At 41.2% G+C, this 21,272-nt stretch overlaps 1 non-coding gene across 1 annotated transcript; it reads right to left on the bottom strand.

Moving 5' to 3' along the window:
• Positions 1–15,013: 15,013 nt before the first annotated feature.
• LOC119938482 lies at positions 15,014–15,155 on the bottom strand. Its single transcript, XR_005454442.1, has one exon. It is a non-coding gene; the product is annotated as a small nucleolar RNA SNORA7 (small nucleolar RNA).
• Between the last annotated feature and the right edge of the window lie 6,117 nt (positions 15,156–21,272).

Below are 21,272 nucleotides of genomic sequence, written 5' to 3' on the forward strand. Positions count from 1 at the left end.
TAAATATTTTGGATATATTTCTTTTTTTTTCCTCCATATGTAGCTATCAATGGCCTTTTTTTTATCTTGTAACAATATTCTGTTTTAATAAACCTCTTCAGTGGGGCAACATGATCAAAAGTAAGCCATCAAAATATAATTTGCAATAGTGAAATAAGCTGAAAAGTAAGATAAGTACAACAGGTGACAGGCAATTCAGAAGGCTTATTTTCAATGATTAAAATGTAATTACTTATTTCATAGATATGAATTACTACAAAACTGAGGTGGTCTTTATGTTTATTTAATAATGATTTATTTTCATTTTTTATATCCAAATTGCTCACTGTTTAGTCTAACCTATTCTGAAATCATACCTTTAGATAGACTGGTTATAAATTGCATATATTCCTCATCATCATCAAGCATATTTATTGAGCGCTTACTATGTGCAGATAGCACTGTACTATGAACCTCATGGGAGAAATCTGATGGGGAAAATAGTAGCATATTCCAGAGAACCAAATTTGAATAACAATTTTATTAATGAATTTCTTTCTAAATAGACAAAAATAATGCATTTTAGGTTGTAGAAAATATTGAAGATTAATTTTAATACTGGAAGTTCTCTTGGGAGACAGATTACCAAAATATTCGTAGGCTGGTACATTGTTGTACTTATTTACAAGGGTATCTTGGCCTTCAAAGAGCCATTTTTGTTCTATCATGCGGGCTCATTTTTGTATAACATTAATTTGTCAAAAATTTAGTTGGTCATAAGTTGCTAGTTGCATTAAAAATATACTACAATTAAAAACTTCTATTATGGATGGCTAGTCTTTGATCTTTTCCTAAAAGCCAATTTTACTAAAGTGATTCGGTAATAATACAAATGAATACCTGTCCATTACGATAAATGATTACATCTACATACATCAATCATTTGTTTTAAGAGATGTCTAAGATTTTATAATAGAATAATGAGACCAGAGCAGCATTTTCCTTATAAGAAATGACACAGCATTGCCTTAGCTTAGCATGGTATTAAGCGCTTGGGAGAGTACAATAAAACAATAAACAGACACATTCCTTGCCCCATTATCTTGTGATAACATTTATTCAATTGAGAACTGGGAAAGTCCATAGCACAGGTAATGGGAAGATTTTTTTTACAATGTTAATGACTCCAACACTCTTTCAGGATGCTGAAAACAACAACTAAAAAAACTGAGTAAAGCCCATTACATCTCATTATGAAAAGAGAAACAAAATACCTATTTAAATAATCATTGAGAAATGCCCACATCACTCTGTAATTGCTATTACAAACATGGTAGATACTCATTAGGAAAACTGGGCTTGTAAAAATTTAGAGAAAAACAGTTTGAAACTCCACTGCTTAATTGTTTCAAGTTAATTTACTGTTCATGGAAGTTAACTTTATAGCACTGTTGGTTAAATCAGCTATGTGTTCAACAAATGCTTCAGGGAAATAATGCAGCCTTGGGGTTGCATTCTGTGAAGGAACAATACAGTTGTAGTTTCTCTTCTGTTGTAAGCTTTGCTACCTTCTTCCACATGATCATGGAAAATCTTGACCCACTTCCTTAGGTTTCCCATCTAGAAAAGCTATTGACTTAGGAATTATCTACCTCAAAGGAATATTTAGATAATGATTGTAAAGTACACTGAAAAGCTCTGGTAAGTCAGCCTACCACCTTATTTGTAATAATGACCCCATGACTCAACCTCTTCTCTCTCAGAGATTCAATTTTACTTATGGGCATGCTGTTCCAGTCTTGGAGGTCACTGGAGGGAAAAGAAGAGTTGTGGAGATAGCAATAAACTGAGCTCTGCCCAGCATCATAATTACCCAAAATAAAAACACCAGCTGCACAGGTTTCCTACTAGGTAGTCCAGAAAAAGGCCAATCTCAGGGAATTCAGAGAAAATGGTTGTTTTACTACATTTTACATTTACTACATTTTACTTTCATCGCTTTGTTTTGGAATTGGTTTGCTAAAAGTAAAAATGAAATATTTAATATCCCAATGTAAATGTAATTAATATATTCCTATGGTTCAGTGTTAATTTCATGTAGTTACAGGTGCATTTATATAAAATTATAACTTTCCTTGACAGCATGCTCCTCACTTAAGACTAATCGACTGTCACCATTTTTGGGTGAGGTCAAGGTGTCTAGGTAGCCCTAAAGATCCAAGTTGGCCTTATGAGCATCCCAGAGATGTGAGGCTTGTCTCTCAATTTCGGCCTTCATACTTCTATGGCAGTGGGTGAGAGGACGGTAGATGGAATCAATCCATCAACCATTGGTATTTATCGAGCATTTACTGTGTTCAGAGCACTGTACAGAGTATTCTGTTCAATTCAAAAGAGTTACTTTCCTTACCAATAAGGAGTTTACAGTCTAGAGGAAGATGGGGAAGGCACTTGGGTAGAAGTGAGAGTAAGGGGAGAAGGGAAGGAGACAGTTGGAGTCAGAACACTAACAGAGTAGGTGTGAATAACTTACGAAAGCAGCAGGAGACAGAGGAAAGCAGGGTGATTCCATGAAACAGGGAAGCTGAGGAAAAGGGCTCTGATGACCAGCTATCTGAAAGTCATTAGGAAAGGAAGAAGTCTTAGAATAACAAAAACAACCAAAAAACTGAAACAAACGCTAAATAGGGTCTGAACAAAATTGTAGACATGCTAACTTCACTGGTCAGTACTGTATTTTACAGGAGAATGTCTTTTAGAGTAGAATTTTCTTTTAGAGTAGAGTAGAATTTATGTCTGACATAGTGGCACTTCACTAGCTAACAATGAAGCCTGGTAAGGATTCTGGAAAGTGCGAGAATAGATTTTGGAGCAAGGAAAAAGCATCATTCCCTCAGGCCCTAAAGTTTGGGTTAAGCAACTAAATTTAAGTGTTATAGTAGTAGTAGTAGTAATAATTAATAATTATGGTATTTGTTAGTGCTTACTCTGTGACAGACACTGCAGTAGTAGTACAGTAGTAGTTATTAAGCACTTTGTGCAGAGTACTCTACTAAGCACTCGGAGAGAATACACAGGTAGGAATTAGACATAGTTTCTGTGCTTCAAGGCACTCACAATCCAGAATGGATTAGGTAATAAGAAACCCAGCCTTCTTCTCTCCACCCATATTTCTGTACAGCCTGATCCAAAGATGGCCTGATCCTAGAAGAGAAAGACATTATCCCTCCTCTAGCCATTCCTAAACTGCAACAAAACAAGAACAGAAAAACTATAATGACCTTTAAAAGAAATTGGTGAGGAAAAGATGATTTGAAGAAAATCTCAAATGCTTTCGTTGAACTCTCTAAGAGGAATAAAAAATACAACTTGACATGAAAATTCATTCATTCATTCAATCATAGTTATTGAGCGCTTACTGTGTGTAGAGCACTTGGGAAGTACAAGTTGGCAACATACAGAGATGAAAATGAACATGATGCACTCCTTATATTCCCTCCCAAACCCTGCCCTCTCCCTGACTTTCCCATCACTGTTGACAGCACTACCATCCCTCCCGTCTCACAAGCCCGCAACTGTGGAGTCATCCTCGACTCCGCTCTCTCATTCACACCTCACGTCCAATCTGTCACCAAAAACTGCCGGTCTCACATCCGCAACATCGCCAAGATCTACCCTTTCCTCTCCATCCAAACTGCTACCCTGCTGGTTCAATCTCTCATCCTATCCCGACTGGATTACTGCATCAGCCTTCTCTATGGTCTCCCATCCTCCTGTCTCTCCCCATTTCAATCTATACTTCATGCTGCTGCCCGGATCATCTTTGTATAGAAACACTCTGGGCATGTTACTCCCCTCCTCAAAAATCTCCAGTGGTTACCAGTCAACCTACGCATCAGGTAAAAACTCCTTACCCTCGGCTTCAAGGCTCTCCATCACCTCGCCCCCGCTACCTCACCTCCTTTCTTTCCTTCTACAGCCCAGCCCACACCCTCCACTCCTCTGCTGCTAACCTCCTCATTGTGCCTCGTTCTCACCTGTCCCGCCATCGACCCCCGGCCCACGTTCCTCCCCAGGGCCTGGAATGCCCTCCCTCTGCACATCCGCCAAGCTAGCTCTCTTCCTCCCTTCAAAGCCCTACTGAGAGCTCACCTCCTCCAGGAGGCTTTCCCAGACTGAGCCCCCTCCTTCCTCTCCCCCCATTCCCCCCACCCTACCTCCTTTCCCTCCCCACAGCACCTGTATATATGTTTGTAGAGATTTATTACTCTATTTTACTGGTACATATTTACTATTCTATTTATTTTATTTTGTTAATATGTTTTGTTTCGTTGTCTGTCTCCCCCTTCTAGACTGTGAGCCCACTGTTGGGTAGGGACCATCTCTATATGTTGCCAACTTGTACTTCCCAAGCGCTTAGTACAGTGTTCTGCACACAGTAAGTGCTCAATAAATACGATTGAGCGCTTAGTACAGTGCTCTGCACACAGTAAGTGCTCAATAAATACGATTGAATGAATGAATGAATGAATAATGAAAGACATTTAGACTTTAAAATCTACTTCCAATGAACTTTTTAAACTACTTTCGTTCATATTGTTCTCACTATGGACCAAAAGTTTTCTCATATTTCTTTTCAATTCTCCTGAGGCTGGATAGAGCCAATTTTGTAGCTGCTTAGACTGGACATATTCATATTCTTCAGGGAAAACTTACAACTGCTATACATCAGCCTTAGTCTCCTCTAGCGATATTTGCTCTAGGCAATGGTGCAGAGGTGATTGCTTTGGAGATTTAACGATGCATAGAAGCAGCTGAACATAAAAGTGTAACAAAAAAATAAAGAATAAAGGGGAAAAAAAGAATGATAAAAACTATTTTGGTCTTGAAAAGGTCACTGTGAAATATGTATTAAAATGCACAACAACAGCACGGAACAGCCTTAGGATACTACAAAAAAGGGACACTCAGACAGAATCAGATTTCACATTTCTATATTGGGAACTGTAGGTTAAGTTCACTTTCCTCTGAGGATTTTCTTGGATGAGGATTAACTGAAAGACTGGATGACTGGTTGACTAGAACGTATCTCAACTAAATTTCCCAGAGCCTACAGGTGAGATGTAAGTTAATTCATCCTCTTTGGAAGAATAATTTTCTCTCAGGATCCCCTTATGCACCTAGAAAAATTAGTCTTTTTCTGGTCAACTGAAAAGTAATCTCATTCACCGAAGAGTGTATGGCTCACCCAAAGATGTGATGCAAGGCACTTCATTAGCCCTGATTACTACAATTATCCTTTTTATGGAGAATGGTGGCACAAAGCAGGAATATTATTGAGGAGTACTGTATTTGTGTAGTTCAACCACGCAATTCATATAAATACTTCTTAATATCCTGCAGCTCAAGTTCAAGGTAACCCAGTGACAGTGACCATCCCACTCCAGTCTCATCCAGCTAGTCTGTTCTTGGAAAAACAAAGTAAATAAATCAGGCTATGAGGTAATTTCTAATCCTGATTGAAGGACTCTAAGTGGGCACAAACATTTGTACCTGAACCTGAAATTGCACATAAAATGGAAAGTGGATGCATGGGAAAGTACGGTCTATACAGAAGAAAACAATATGTTTAGGGGTCAAGATGTATCCTAAAACAGGTAACAAGACCTTCTGGAATAATAGTCTGTTTCCTTTATGCCTTAACATTCTTCCTGGAAAATCTTAAAAACTTTCCCTGAAAGAACCAGATCCTATGTTTATCTTCTTTATTAAATGCTATAACAATCCCAAATCGGGAGAAACGAAAGCCACAAAGTTGGAAATCATACAGTCTTGTGAAAAATATGAACAAACTTATAGAAAATTCACTTGAAGTAGAAAACAGTAAACACAGATCTATTTCAGTCACAGTCCATTTTAGGGAATGTCACCCATCATATTGTGTGGTAGAATGTTTTTGAAACTAATGATGTGACGTCTCTAAGATGAGTACACATGTAATGTCCCTGTTTTCCTTTTGTCACTCCTTTCTGCATATCTCCAAGTCATAGATGCTCATTGATTTTGTTCAAAATAAGCTACCTAGTTGTTCAGCTCCAAGTTAGAACCCTGCCTCCCATTAGGCCAAAACAAGTAGGCAGTGGTAGAGGTGATTGCTTTGGTAGCCCAAACTAAATAGATATATTGGTTGCTGTGGCCTTCATAATGATCAGTCAGTCATGTCTCAAACCTGGGTTTACCATTGCTTGTGACTATGCTCTCATACAACCTTCTAAAATTACTTCTTCCTATATTGCACACTTTTAAGTTCACTGTACATCCTCTGTACTCATTTTGACCTAGCCTTAAGAAATAATGAATAGGAGTAGGGCAAGGAGGCCCATCTCCCTCACCTGAATACTCAAGAAGTCTCATAGCTTGCACTTTCTTGAGCCCAGAGGGAAATCCCATAACTCATAGCCAGTGGTCATGAAATCATTCAAGAAGCTGTATGGAACATTTATGTCTTGCCACCCAACTTGTAAAATCACAACATGATCTACTAGAAAGACCATGGAAATAAGAGACCTGAGTTCTAGTCCCAACTCTGTCCCTGGCCAGCTGAGTGACTTTGGAAAAATCATTTAACCTCTCTGTGCCTCAGTTCCCTCACCTGTAAAATGGGGATATCTGCTCTCCTTCACTCTCAGAACCCATTTAGGACAGACTGTATCTGTTTTCATTTTCTTGTATCTGCCCCAGTGCTTAGCACAGAGTAAGCATATGATAAATGCCATAACTATGACTATTATTATCTGCCAAAACCTATTAAGGGATGTACCACCCAAGAAAGACTTGTTTCCTATTGTCTGGATAGGATTTAAGATGATACAAAGTGTACAATAAAATCAGTCTCTGTAAGCTCCTGTGCCTTCCCTCACTGCAACCCAGGCTTAGGTTAACATTGTTAAAATATTACAGTAGTAGAGGGGACATGATCAGCAGAAGCAGCGTGGCTCGATGAAAAGAGCCTGGGCTTGGGAATCAGAGATCATGGGTTCTAATCCCAGCTCTGCCACTTGTCAGCTGTGTGACATTGGCCAAGTCACTTAACTTCTCTGGGCCTCAGTTACCTCATCTGTAAAATGGAGATTGACTGTGAGCACCACGTGGGACAACCTGATCAATCAATCAATCAATCATATTTATTGAGCGCTTACTGTGTGCAGAGCACTGTACTAAGCGCTTGGGAAGTACAAGTTGGCAACATATAGAGACAGTCCCTACCCAACATTCATTCATTCATTCAATCGTATTTATTGAGCGCTTACTGTGTGCAGAGCACTGTACTAAGTGCTTGGGAAGTACAAGTTGGCAACATATAGAGACGGGCCCTACCCAACAATGGGTTCACAGTCTAGAAAAGGGAGAGAGACAACAAAACAAAGCATGTGGACGGGTGTCAAGTCATCAGAACAAATAGAATAAAGCTAAATGCACATCATTAACAAAATAAATAGAATAGTAAATATGTACAAGTGAAATAAATAGAGTAATAAATCTGTACAGACATGTATACAGGTGTTGTGGGGAGGGGAAGGAGGTAGGGCAGGGGGATGGGGAGGAGGAGAGGAAAAAGAGGGCTCAGTCTGGAAAGGCCTCCTGGAGGCAGTGGGCTCTCAGTAGGGCTTTGAAGGGAGGAAGAGAGCTAGCTTGGCGGATGTGCGGATGGAGGGTATTACAGGCCGGGGGAGGACGTGGGCCGGGGGTTGACGGTGGGACAGGCGAGAATGAGGTACAGTCATGAGGTTAGCGGCAGAGGAGTGGAGGGTGCAGGCTGGGCTGTAGAAGGAGAGAAGTGAGGTGAGGTAGGAGGGGGCGAGGTGATGGACAGCCTTGAAGCCAAGAGTGAGGAGTTTTTACTTGATGTGTAGGTTGACTGGCAGCCACTGGAGATTTTTGAGGAGGGGACTAACATGCCCAGAGCGTTTCTGCACAAAGATGATCCAGGCAGCAACGTGAAGTATAGACTGAAGTGGGGAGAGACAGGAGGATGGGAGATCAGAGAGGAGGCTGATGCAGTAATCCAGTCGGGATAGGATGAGAGATTGAACCAGCAAGGTAGTGGTTTGGATGGAGAGGAAAGAGCAGATCTTGGTGATGTTGCAGAGGTGAGACCGGCAGATTTTGGTGATGGATTGGATGTGAGGGGTGAATTAGAGAGTAGAAGGTGGGGACTGATTATCTTGCATCTGTCCCAGCATTTAGTACACTGCTTGGAATATAGCAAGCACTTAACAAATACCACGTTTATTATTATTATTATAATTAATGAATAAGATGCCCAGGTAACCAGAAAAACATTTTCCTTTCAGCCCATTAGCAAAGTTGTGGCAAAGTGTAAATTGAGAAGAAAGTAAAATGATAGGAATTAGAAAGCCTAGCAGAAAGAACACAAGCCTGGGAGACTGAGATTCTGGGTTCATCCATTCATTCAATCGTATTTATTGAGCGCTTACTGTGTGCAGAGTGACTTGTACTTGGGAAGTACAAGTCGGCAACATATAGAGACAGTCCCTACCCAACAACGGCTTGGCTCTGACATTGTCTGCATGTGATCCTGGGCTAGTCACTTCACTTCTCTGTGCCTCTGTTTCCTCCCTCAGTTCTTTGAGCCAACTTTGACCCAGTTCTGTGAGCCCAACAGTGGGCTCACAGTCTAGAAGGGGGAGACAGAGAACAAAACAAAACATATTAACAAAATAAAGTAAATAGAATAGATATGTACAAGTAAAATAAATAGAGTAATAAATACATACAAACATATATACATATATGCAGGTGTTGTGGGGAAGAGAAGGAGGTAAGGCAGGGGGGAATGGAGAGTGGGAGGAGGGGGAGGAGGAGATCACCTGATCACCTTATATCCCCCCCAGAGCTTAGAACAGTGCTTCGCACAGAGTAAGCACTTAAAAAATGTCATTATTATTATTATTATTATTATTATTATTATTATTATTATCAGTAGCACAGTAGCTAATGTGTGAGAACTATAGTTCCAAGAAACAACCTTCATAAAAACATAGTCACATAAAACTGGTGAGTTAAATTAGGTGAATAAAGCACTATTCCATCACTATTATTTGGAAACAGTGAAAGAGGCTAGGCACATTGGTTTCCTCCAGGTCAACTGATGATTTGGGAAGGGATTGCCTCTGTTGCTGAATTGTACTCTTCAAGCACTTAGTACAGTACTTTGCACACAGAAAGTACTCAATAAATAGGATGGAATGAACGAATTACCACTGGTTTGGCATACTTTTTCCCAGCTCTCCAAGCTATACGTGGGGAACACAAATAATTCTTTCCATATCTTTAGGTTAGTCTAGTACTTAATGCAATACTTTCTTTCCTCTCTTTCTGCTTCTTTTATCTATTACCCAAAGAAATTTTGCTGAAGCAGCAGTATTCACTGACAGCCCTCAACATAAAAGCCTTAATGAAGATCCTTGGCTATGAAAACATCTCCCTAGTGAAGGTGTTCTCTGTCAGGCTAATTGTAACTTGGAAGCACTCAGCTAACTCTGGAAAGTGGTTCTTAAGCTATTGCAAGTCTGAATGCGTAGACTTGACTCAGTCGACAGCATTCAGCAGTTCTTAATGACTTTCTTCAAGACTGCTCATGACACTAGCAGCATGTTGCTCTGGAAGATTTTCCCAGAGGAGCAGAAGTATGAAATCGAATGTCAGTTTCCAAGATAACTGCCACACTCTTGAGTGGGGCTGTGACGAATAAATGCAACTGAATCTATTCACTCGCACTCTGGTGGTAATGATGAATAAATAAAATTGGACATCTTTAATTCCATCACAACAGCATATCATCATCTAATGCTGATGAAAATATCAGTGACCTTCAGTGAGGAATCACACTTCTTAATAGATGACAATCCGGGAACCGAGACAGGATTAATCAATCAATAAATGGTATTTTTTAACACTTATTGGGAGAATACAATAGGATAGAATTGGCAAACATTATTTCCTGCCTCAAGGAGCTGACAGCCTGATGGAGACAAACAGATTCTTCCTTTGAATTCAGGGAATACAGCATGAGAAGTTAGCAATATATTTGTAAAAACCAAACTTGTTTCTAGGAGACGTTTGTCTCATCCATTAGAATGTGAACTCATCAGTGGCAAGGATTTCAACTTTCACCCCTTTTGATATTTCCCAGGTACTTCCCAGATTACACATTTTATATTACAAATTGTTAAGTTGATTCTGATAATGATTATTGAGGGAATCAAAATGGCCTAGTAGAAAGAGAATGAACCTAGGGGTCAGAGGACCTGGGCTCTAATCCCACCTCTGACTTTTAACTTCTCTGTGACTCAGTTACCTCATCTTTAAAATGAGGATTAAGACTGTAAGTCCCACATGCGACATGGACTGTGTCCGACCTAATTAGCTTTTATCTACCCCAGTCCTTAGGACAATGACTGGCACATAAAGACAAGTAACAAATATCATTTTGATAACAATAAAAATTAGAATGGGTGTACTCCCTTGTCCACATATTACTCACAGGCTAAGACTCAGTTACCTCATCTTTAAAATGAGGATTAAGACTGTAAGTCCCACATGGGACATGGACTGTGTCCAACCTAATTAGCTTTTATCTACCCCAGTCCTTAGGACAATGACTGGCACATACAGACACTTAACAAATACCATTTTGATAATAATAATAATTAGAATGGGTATAGTCCCTTGTCCACATATTACTCACAGGCTAAGTAGTAGGTAATAATAGCTGAAATAACCTTACTTTTAAAATAATATAGCCATGTGTTCAGTAATAAATTAATTAAACACTTAATGATTATGAAGAACTGAGCCAAGTACTGGGAAAAAGTACACAGCTGAGAATTTGAAATAGTCTCTGGCCCTCAAGGAGCTCACTATATAATAAGGAGGATTAGTTTGGTGAAAGACATTTAAGAAAGGTGAAATACTAAAGAATAGAAGATACCATAGATGCTACAGAACAATATGGTTAAATGAGCAGTTTCATGCTCCTCATCTCTCAGGCCAGGTTGTTCACATCCAACAGCCTCAATGAACACAAACTCAGACAGACATCCCAACTCCAAATTCAGAAAACATGCTGTCGCTGCCATGGTGGATTGAACAGGATGGTGTTATGGGCTGGTGGAAAGAGCCTGGGCCTGGGGTGTGGGTTCTAAACCTGTCTCTGCTACATGTCTGCTCTGTGACCTTGACCTTGAAGTCAATTAACTTCTCTGTGCCTCAGTTACCTCATCTGTAAAATGGGGATTAAGACGGTGAGTCCCATGTGTATGACAGGAACTGTGTCCAACCTGATTACCTTGTCTCTACCCCAGTGCTTAAACAGAGTTTGGCACATAGTAAGCACTTAACAAGTACCACAGTTATTATTATTATTATTACTGTGACAGGATGGAACGGCAGTTACGGAGTGTTTCCCGTACAACAGGGCATGCCCTCCAAGGTTGTGGGAAAGGCCAGACTTCATGCTACCAAAATATCCTCACACTGTCACTGAAGAAAGGGCAGAATGGGACCTGATGACTTGGGGAATGGTGAATGGGATGACATCTATACAGCAAGTCATGAGCTTCCTCGGGAAGTAGCATGATTTAGTGGATAGAACACAGGCCTAGGAGTTAGAAGGACCTGGGTTCTAATCCCAGCTCGGCCACATGTCTGCTGCGTGACTTTGGACAAGTCACTTAACTTCTCTAATTTAATTTATTTATTTATTTTACTTGTACATAAATATTCTATTTATTTTATTTTGTTAGTATGTTTGGTTTTGTTCTCTGTCTCCCCCTTTTAGACTGTGAGCCCACTGTTGGGTAGGGACTGTCTCTATATGTTGCCATCTTGTACTTCCCAAGCACTTAGTACAGTGCTCTGCGCACAGTAAGCGCTCAATAAATACAATTGATTGATTGATTGATTGATTCTCTGGACCTCAGTTATGTCATCTGTAAAATGGGGATTCAATCCTACTCCTTCATATCTCATGTGGGACAGGGACTGTGTCCAAGCTGATTAACTTGTGTCTACCCCAGAACTTAGAAGAGTGGTTGGCACATTGTAAGTGCTTAACAAGTACCATAATCATCATTATTATTATCATTATTATTATTATTATCAGTTCCGCAGGACACTGGACTTTACCCCCAACCTGAAGGGATGGTAGGACAGCTCTGGACAGGAATCTATATAAATTTCCCTCAGCTTCTAGCCTAGTAATGTCCCTTGGGTGATAGCAATGGCAGACCAGAAAGTGTTTGAGATTATTTACTAGGCTGAAGTAATGAAACAACAGAAGGATGTGTTTCCAACAACAAAGTATGTCAGACAATGTGGATAGCAAATGCGACAACTTGGCAGGGTGCCAACGTCACTCACATGTGACTTGAAAGTAACCTGAAAATAATGTTTAGTAGAAAACTGTATATTAGTATTAATAATAATAATAGCAATAATAATAATGGAATTTGTCACATGCTTACTATGTGCCAGGCACTTTACTAAGCTCTGGGGTAGATACAAGCAAATAATAATACTAATGATAATAATGATGGCATTTATTAAGCGCTTACTATGTGCAAAGCACATAGCCACTGGGACCATCCAGGGGGAAGCTCTGGCAGCCGTGCAGTCCGATCACCACTGAGCTATATGGAGGCTTCACAGGACGGGGAAGCCAACGCCTCTGCAGGTGCTGGCTACAGAGACAGGAGCCACATCCCTGGCCCTCAGCCCTCACCTTCCTGGCGAACTGACCATCTGCACTGGTGCAGGAGCTGTCTACCTGTGGAGCCTGCAGAATGGGCTCCAGCGGGTCCGCAGAAACATTGAGACCTTGGCTTTTCAAGACCCATCACCCTGGCGCTGGGCAGACTTCACTGCCCACCCCCGGGTGATGACCATTGCTGAGCACACCGGAGTGGACACTGCGGACACCAGGGTCTCCCTGAGTTGTGGTCAACACTTGTTCCGTGCATGCCAGCAAGGAGAGCAGGTATTGCTGCTGCGGCACCTTGCTCCCCATCGCCCCATGCTGCACCTTGTTCTCACGCAACCCAGCCCGCACCCTCCATTCCTCTGCCACTAACCTCCTCACTGTACCCTGTTCTCACCTGTCCCACTGTTGACCCCTTGCTCACATCCTCCCCCTGGCCTGGAATGCCCTCCTTCCACACATCCACCAAACTAGCTCTCTTCCTCCCTTCAAATCCCTACTGAGAGCTCACCTCCTCCAAGAGACCTTCCCAGACTAAGCACCTTTTCCTCTCCTCCTCCCCATTCCTCCCACCCTACCTCCCTCCCCTCTCCACAGCACCTGTATATATGTTTGTACAGATTTATTACTCTATTTATTTTACTTGTACATATCTACTATTCTATTTATTTTGTTAATGATGTGCATTTAGCTTTAATTCTGTTTGTTCTGACGACTTGACACCTGTCCACATGTTTTGTTTTGTTCTCTGTCTCCCCCTTATTGACTGTGAGCCTGTTGTTGGGTAGGGACCGTCTCTATATGTTGCCAACTTGTACTTCCCAAGCGCTTAGTACAGTGCTCTGCACATAGTAAGTGCTCAATAAATACGATTGGATGAATGAAAGCACTGTTCTAAGCACTGGGGAGGTTACAAGGTGATCAGGTCGTCCCACGGGGGGCTCACAGTCTTAATCCCCATTTTACATGTGAAGTAACTGAGGCACAGAGAAGTGAAGTGACTTGCCCAAAGTCACAAAGCTGTTAATTGGCAGAGCCAAGATTTGAACCCATGACCTCTGACTCCAAAGCCCGTGCTCTTTTCCACTGAGCCATGCTGCTTCTCTAAATCGGGTTAGACACAGTCTCTGTCCCACATGGGGCTAAGAGTCTCAATCCCCATTTTACAGATGAGGTAACTGAGGCACAGAGAAGTGAAGTGACTTGCCCAGGGTCTCACAGCACACAAATGGCAGAGCTGGGATTAGAACCCATGATCTTCTGACTCCCAGGCCTGTGCTCTATGTACTGTGTCAAGCTGTTTAATAGTAGTAATCAATAGATCAGTCATATTTATTGAGTTACTGTGTACAGAGCATTAGTCTAAGCACATGGGCAAGAAAAATATACCAGAGTTGGTAGACATGTTCTCTGCTCTCATTGAGTTTAAAGTTTTAGGGCAGAGAGGGGACAGACATTAATGTAAGTAAATAAATTATGGATATTTACATAAATGCTGTGGGCTGAAGGAGGAGTAAATAAAGGGTACAAATCCAAGTGCAAGGGTGATGCAGAAAGAGGTGTTAAAAGAGGAAATGAGGGCTTAGTGGGTTAAGGCCTCTTGAAGAAGACATGCTTTTAATAAGGCTTTGAAGGTGGGAAGAATGACCATCTTATAAACATCAACATCATCATCAAGCAATAAGAATAATCATAATAAATATGTAATGCAAACAGTCAAGGTACCCTTAATTTGGAAGAGTGTACAAAATTTTATAAGGTCTTTGTGATCAGGAACTCTCCCAAGCGCTTAGTCCAGTGCTCTGCATACAGAAAGTGTTCAATAAATGGCACAGATTAAATGATTAAAAACCCTATTTTGACCCATATTTGTCTGGATAATATGATCTGAGTTGGCAAGTTGACAAGCCTCACCAAAGAAAAGACTATACTTGGAATTGTTTAGAACAATCTGGGATAGACTTTGCTCATCTTCCATTAATGGAAAAACTCCAACCGTCCCTGAGGAGAGCGCCAAGGTTTCATTGTCTTGTCTTACGCCGTCGAGTTGTTTCTGACCCACAGTGACATCACGGGCACATCTCTTCCAGAATGCCCTGCTCTCCATCTGCAATCGTTCTGGTACTGTATCCATAGAGTTTTCTTGGTAAAAATATGGAAGTGGTTTACCACGGCCGCCTTCTGTGCCGTAAACTCGAGTCTCTGCCCTCTACTCTCTCCCATGCGGCTGCTGCCCAGCATGGGTGAGTTTTGATTTATAGCAAATCGCCTTCCACTCACTAGCCACTGCCCAAGCAAGCTAGGAATGGAATGGGCATGCCTCCGCTTGACTCTCCCTCCCATAGCCGAGACTGGTAGAGTACTGCAAACTCTCCAGGTGCGACCCTGAGAGGAGAAGGTTTCCTTAGGGCAGAGCGAAAGATTTCTGGAAACTAGAGCTTCCAGTTGTCTGTGATGTGTGCTCCTTCCTGCTCTCCAGAGACACACCAGAAATGGTAGTTTCATGTGGTACTTTCTACCAACTCTGTTATACTACACTCTCCCAAGCACTTAGTACAGTGCTCTGCACACAGCACTCAGTAAATATAATTGATTGATTGATTTATCTCTCTTAAACTGATCCCTGGAATAAAATGGAAGTTAGGGCAAGTTATTTTGGTCATTATCCTAATTTAATTTGCCCTTGCTTCTGGGGGTTCTAGTCAGCTGTGATACATAGTCCTTCCTGCTCTCTGGAAAGCCACCAGAAAAGAACTTCCCCACCTTATGGCATCAAATCCAGAAGTTGCACATTATCACCAAATGGGCAGATGTGCCCACCAATCAGATCCTATCTGGGAAAGCCAGAGCAGCCTGTCGGGTGGAGAGTGGGGGGTGTAAAGCTTAAACTAGTGGAATATATTTAAAGAAGGTCACCTGGAAGTTATCATTGATTTATTGATTGATTAATTGATCATTTCTTATGGTGGTTTGCATTTTAGGAAGGTACACACCAATCATATATACCCAGATATATGCATGACCAAAAAATAAAACGACTGGCTTCTGTTAATCAAGTGGTTCGGGTTGGCTTTAGCAATCTCGGAACCTCAGTGGCTTTAAATGTTGCCTTGCAAACCTCAACTTCAGTATTTTCTGTTGTGATCATTTCCAATTTTTGGTACAAATTAAATCCCAGATTTGACCTCTTATCTTGCTTGGCAATCTGGTTCAGCCAGGTTTGGGGCCTCCACAGACCTTACAATTGGATCCTAGATGGAATTCTTAATTCCATACAAGGTCAATTTGGTCCTAATTTGGGGACAACTCAAGTCACCAAATTTTCATTTCCCAGGCAAAAACCTCATCAGAATCTAATAATCTGGAGACTTGGATCATTTTAAAAGTGCCCAATAAATACTTTGATTGATCGATGTGGCAATTTCATGTGACAGGATTTTGAGAGTACGAACAACATCCGTTATTCACATCATTTATGTTGTAAGTGTCTTAAGGCCAGGGACTCCATGACTTTCACTTTTATCATTTATCTCTAAGCATCAAAAATACTACTCTGCTCAATAAATACTGTTAATGCCGATGATAATAAAATTGTACTAAATCTATACATTTTCTACATTGTCATAGCTCTAAAACACCTCCTCAGCTATACTCTGTGAAGATTTTCCAAGATATTTACTGTTGCTCATTAGCTAATAAATCAGGTTTTGGGGGCTTTTCTTTCCTCACCCCTATTATTTCCTAACTTGTGCATTTTTTCTGCTTTTAACTATAGAATTTAAGATTTCTTTCCCTCTGCAGTTTTCATATCATTTACTGTCAGTTTGTGTAAAGTAATGAATGAGCCTTATAGGCATTTTTAAAGGGGATAAAAATAATGATAATAATAACAATAGTAATCATGGTATTTGTAAAGAGTTATGTGCAAGACACTGTACTAAAAGCTGGGGTTGATACAAGCAAATCAGGTTGGACCCAGTCCCCATCCCACATGGGGCTCACACTCACAAACCCCATTTTATAGGTGAGGTAACTGAGGCACAGAAAAGTGAAGTGACTTGCCCAAGGTCACACAGCAGACAAGGGGCAGAGTTAGGATTAGAACTCATGACCTTCTGACTCCCGGGCCTATGCTCTTTCAACTACGCCACCTATGTCAGATTCCTTTTCATTTTCAGAGATGTAAATCTTTAAAGATGTGCTGAAGAAATGTCCTGTATCCCTTCAAGGCTTCCATCAACCTGGTTAAAGCACTTGTCTTATCCCAATTCAATTACAGCAACAACTTCCTTGCAGATCTCCCTCCCTCCAGTCCCTGCCCTCTCCAATCCATTCTCCTCTCTGTTGCCAGGAACTAAGACATCGTTCTGCACATGACTCCCCACCCTTTCATTTATTCATTCATTCAATTGTATTTATTTAGTACGTACTGTGTGCAGAGCACTGTACTAAGTGCTTGGGAAATACAAGTTGGCAACATATAGAGACGGTCCCTACCCAACAGCGGGTTCACAGTCTAGAAGGGGGAGACAGACAACAAAACAAAACATATTAACAAAATAAAATAAATAGAATAAATATGTATAAGTAAAATGAATAGAGTAATAAATATGTACATATATATACAGGTGCTGTGGGGAGGGGAAGGAGGTAAGGCGGGGGGATGGGGAAGGGGAAGAGGAGGAGGGAGAGAGGAAAGAGGGGGCTCAGTCTGGGAAGGCCTCCTGGAGGAGGTGAGCTCTCAGTAGGGCTTTGAAGGGAGGAAAAGAGCTAGCTTGGCGGATGTGTGGAGGGAGGGCATTCCAGGCCAGGGGGAGGATGTGGACCGGGGGTTGATGGCGGTACAGGCAAGAACGAGGCACAGTGAGGAGGTTAGGAGCAGAGGAGTGGAGGGTGCGGGCTGGGCTGTAGAAGGAAAGAAGGGAGGTGAGGTAGGAGGGGCGAGGTAATGGAGAGCCTTGAAGCAGAGAGTGAGGAGTTTTTGCCTGATGCATAGGTTGATTGGTAGCCACTGGAGACTTTTGAGGGGAGTAACATGCCTAGAGCATTTTCAGTAACTCCGCTGTTTGCCCATCAATCCTCACATCAAACAGAAACTCCCTGGCTTTAAGACATTCAATCAGCTTCATCCCCCTTGCTCCTCTCGCATTATAACCCAACTTCATTCCCCTAATTTCTTCCTTGTCTTGTCTTTGCCTCTTTCATTGTCTACCTCTTGCTCATGCCCTCCTCCCTGCTAGGAATTCTCTTCACCTTCACATGCCACAGACCATTGTTCTTCCCCTCTCCAAAGCCCTTGTGAAATCACATCTTCTCCAAGAGGCCTTCCCTAACTAATCTCTCATTTCCTTACTCTTCTTCCCCACCTCTTGTCACTTCAGGGCTTTTGTATCACTTAAGGCTTGGGTTTCACAACCACTCTATACTTGTCTTTGTACTCTGTTGGTTCTCCCATTTCAGTACTCCTCCCATCTCCACCTGCCACGAGACTTTTAGAGCCTTAAAGGCAGGGATCATGCTTACTAACTCCACTGAAATGTCCCACGTGCTTAATATTATGCTCTTTACAGAGTAAGCACTCAAAAAATACTTCTGAATGATTGATGAATTCAGGAAATAAACTTCCTATAATTTATTTTGTAGAAAATGAATCAAACCACTTCTTTAGTGTATCTCCAGTCCAAAGGTAATTTTAAAAAGTTTAAATAATATGAAAACAGAGAGAAATTTTAAAAGGATGTTTTGTTTTGTCCTACACTGTTGAGTTGTCTCTGACCCATAGTGACTCCATGGACTCATCTCTCTCAGAATGCCCACCTTCCATCTGCAATCATTCTGGTGGTATAACCATAGAGTTTTCTTGGTTTGTCATTGCCTTCTTCGGTGCAGTAAACTTGAGTTTCCACCCTAGACTCTCTCCCATGCCACTGCTGCCCAACATAGGTGAGTTTTTCACTTGTAGCAGATTGTCTTCCACTTGCTAGCCACTGCCCAAGCTAGGAATGGAATAGGTATGCCTCTGCTTGACTCTCCCTACCATAGCCAAGACTGGAAAATCTCCAGGTGTTATCTTGAGAGGGGTAAAAAGGATGAGCTGCAGATAAAGGCATATGGTTTATTTTGTGAAAGATGATTAGATTTGAAGACAGGATATTCCTCAGGACAGGAGTTGGACATACAGTCTGGAGATTTGATTCTTTATGTTTCAGTGGTTTGAGTACCAACTGTTGGAACCATAGCAGTGGAGTAGATTGACTGGATCTTATGAATCTTGGGTGCAAGGATCAGTCATTCAATCAATTGTATTTATTAAGTGCTTACTGTGTGCAGAGCACTGTACTAAGTGCTTGGGAGTGCACAATATAACGGAATTGGTAGATGGGCCTCTCTTGCCAGAAATACACTGCTTGTGACACCCCTCCTATTTCCTGTTTGTAGACCACCTCCATGCCTCAGTGGTGGAATGTGGTCAGGTATAGGATCGGCAGGATCGGGCAATTGCTAAGGTAGACAAAACTACTGATGCTGTCACATCCTCTTTCCCTTTCCTTCCATGCTGAGGCTGGGGCAGGAAAGTGGGAGAGTTCGGGAGGGGTCCAGGTGGGTGTATTTAATGGGGCTAGCCATGTTGGAGCAATGACCATCGCTGAGAACAGGTTTAAAAATATATACTGGAGCTGGGTGTGGAAATACAAGGGAGGAGAGGGACCAGTTCAGGGGTATCAGGGATATCAGGGGCAGGAAATCAATCCTCTAGGAACAGAGGTGTGAACAGGAAGGAGAAATGGGAAGAAGGGCCATAATAAAAGAATTGGTTTGGAAATGAAATAGAATTAATTTCATGAAAGTCAATGAGAAAATGAACTTCCTTGATTAGAATCAAGGTCAATTCCTGCACATATTTTTAAACCAGTTCTTCATACAGCTTACTCCTCTTTCCTTTATATTATGTCCTCAATCCAGGTTCTCCTTGGGGTGTACTGTGCCCCTCCTAGAGGAAATGATTAACTCTCTCTAGAAAAGTTACAAGATTCCTTCCATTCTGTTTTCCCAAATCAATCTTTTCCCCTTTAACTCATCTATCTTTCTATGAAGGCTTAAGCAAGAAATGTTTTAGGGAATTTGTGGAAATGTCAGAAGGGAACAACATCCTCAACTACTTTTGCTCATCTAGCTCTAAATTGTGCATTGCAGTTATATGATTACAGAGACAGCTTTTGGTCCTTCATTTGTTCATAATGTTCCTTCAGTTTACTAAGCAAAACATAACTAATAAGTAATGTAGAATGAGAAAAAGAGAATGAGAGGCTTGGCCCAGTAGAAAGAGCAAGAGACTGGGAATATTTATTGAGCATTTACTGTGTGCAGAGCACTGTACTAAGCACTTGGGAGAGAACAAAGCATACAACAATAAATTGACATGACCTTGGACAAGCCCCTTAACTTCTCTGTGTCTCAATTTCCTCAACTGTAAAATGGGGATGAAATACCAGTTCTCACCCTCCCTGTAGATTTAGAGCCCAATGTGGGACAAGGCCTCTGCCTGACCTGAATATCTTGCGTCTACCCAGTGCTTAAGCACAGTGCTTGGTACATGTAGGTGCTTAACAAATACTAGGATTATTTTTGAGAGAGAAGATGAGGGGGAAATCTAGGCTCAAACTTAAGCTCCTTCTTATTTAAAGATCATGCTACTGCTGGTGAAATTCTTCGGACAAGTTCAGGAGAAGGGCAGAAGATTTATGCACAGCCAAGAATCCATTCCCGTGACAGCCCTTATCTTTGTTTTCAAATTAGCCTCTTGATCTCCTGATCCTGCCCGAGTCTCTGTTTAAAGACAGTAACCTCTCTCTTGATTGTCTGTCTGCTGCTATATCACACTGTTTGAGACTGGGCTTAACCCTGTCTTTTAAATGTTTGTTCTACCTCTACTCCTTGTGAATGAGCTGAAATAAGCATTCTACATCTTATAACTTCTGTTCTGCTTCATGCTGTTAAATTTGTGGATTACCCTAGGTAAAATTTTCTATCAGTAAATATCGTCCCTTGAATGAACCTCAATGGCATAGGTGTACTACTCTAATGCCTTCTCCTTAATAATGAGTATATTGTCTCCATTCTTTTCCATCTCAGTCCATACTTAATTCTTCTGCTTGGTTGATTTTACTAAAACATCGTTCAGCACATGCTTCTCTGCTCCTCAAAATCCTCCAAAGTTTTCCCATCTCTCTTTAATAAAACTGAAACTTCTGACAGTTGGCTTCTAAGCTCTCCACCAGCATTCTCCCACTTACTTATCTTTCCTTAATACACTCCTAATAGCTCTCTTTTCCCTCCCAAGATAACATTTTCACTGTTTTCAACTCTTAGACAACCAATCCAATTGGAATTGTACTTTCCAAGTGCTTAGTACAGTGTTCTGCACACAGTAAGCACTCAATAAATATGATTGAGTGAATTAATTCTTTGTTTCTACCTTTACTTCAACTTAGAAACTTTCCTCCTTCAAATG

Source organism: Tachyglossus aculeatus, chromosome 1 (genome assembly GCF_015852505.1).
Source record: "Tachyglossus aculeatus isolate mTacAcu1 chromosome 1, mTacAcu1.pri, whole genome shotgun sequence".
Lineage (NCBI taxonomy): Eukaryota > Metazoa > Chordata > Mammalia > Monotremata > Tachyglossidae > Tachyglossus > Tachyglossus aculeatus.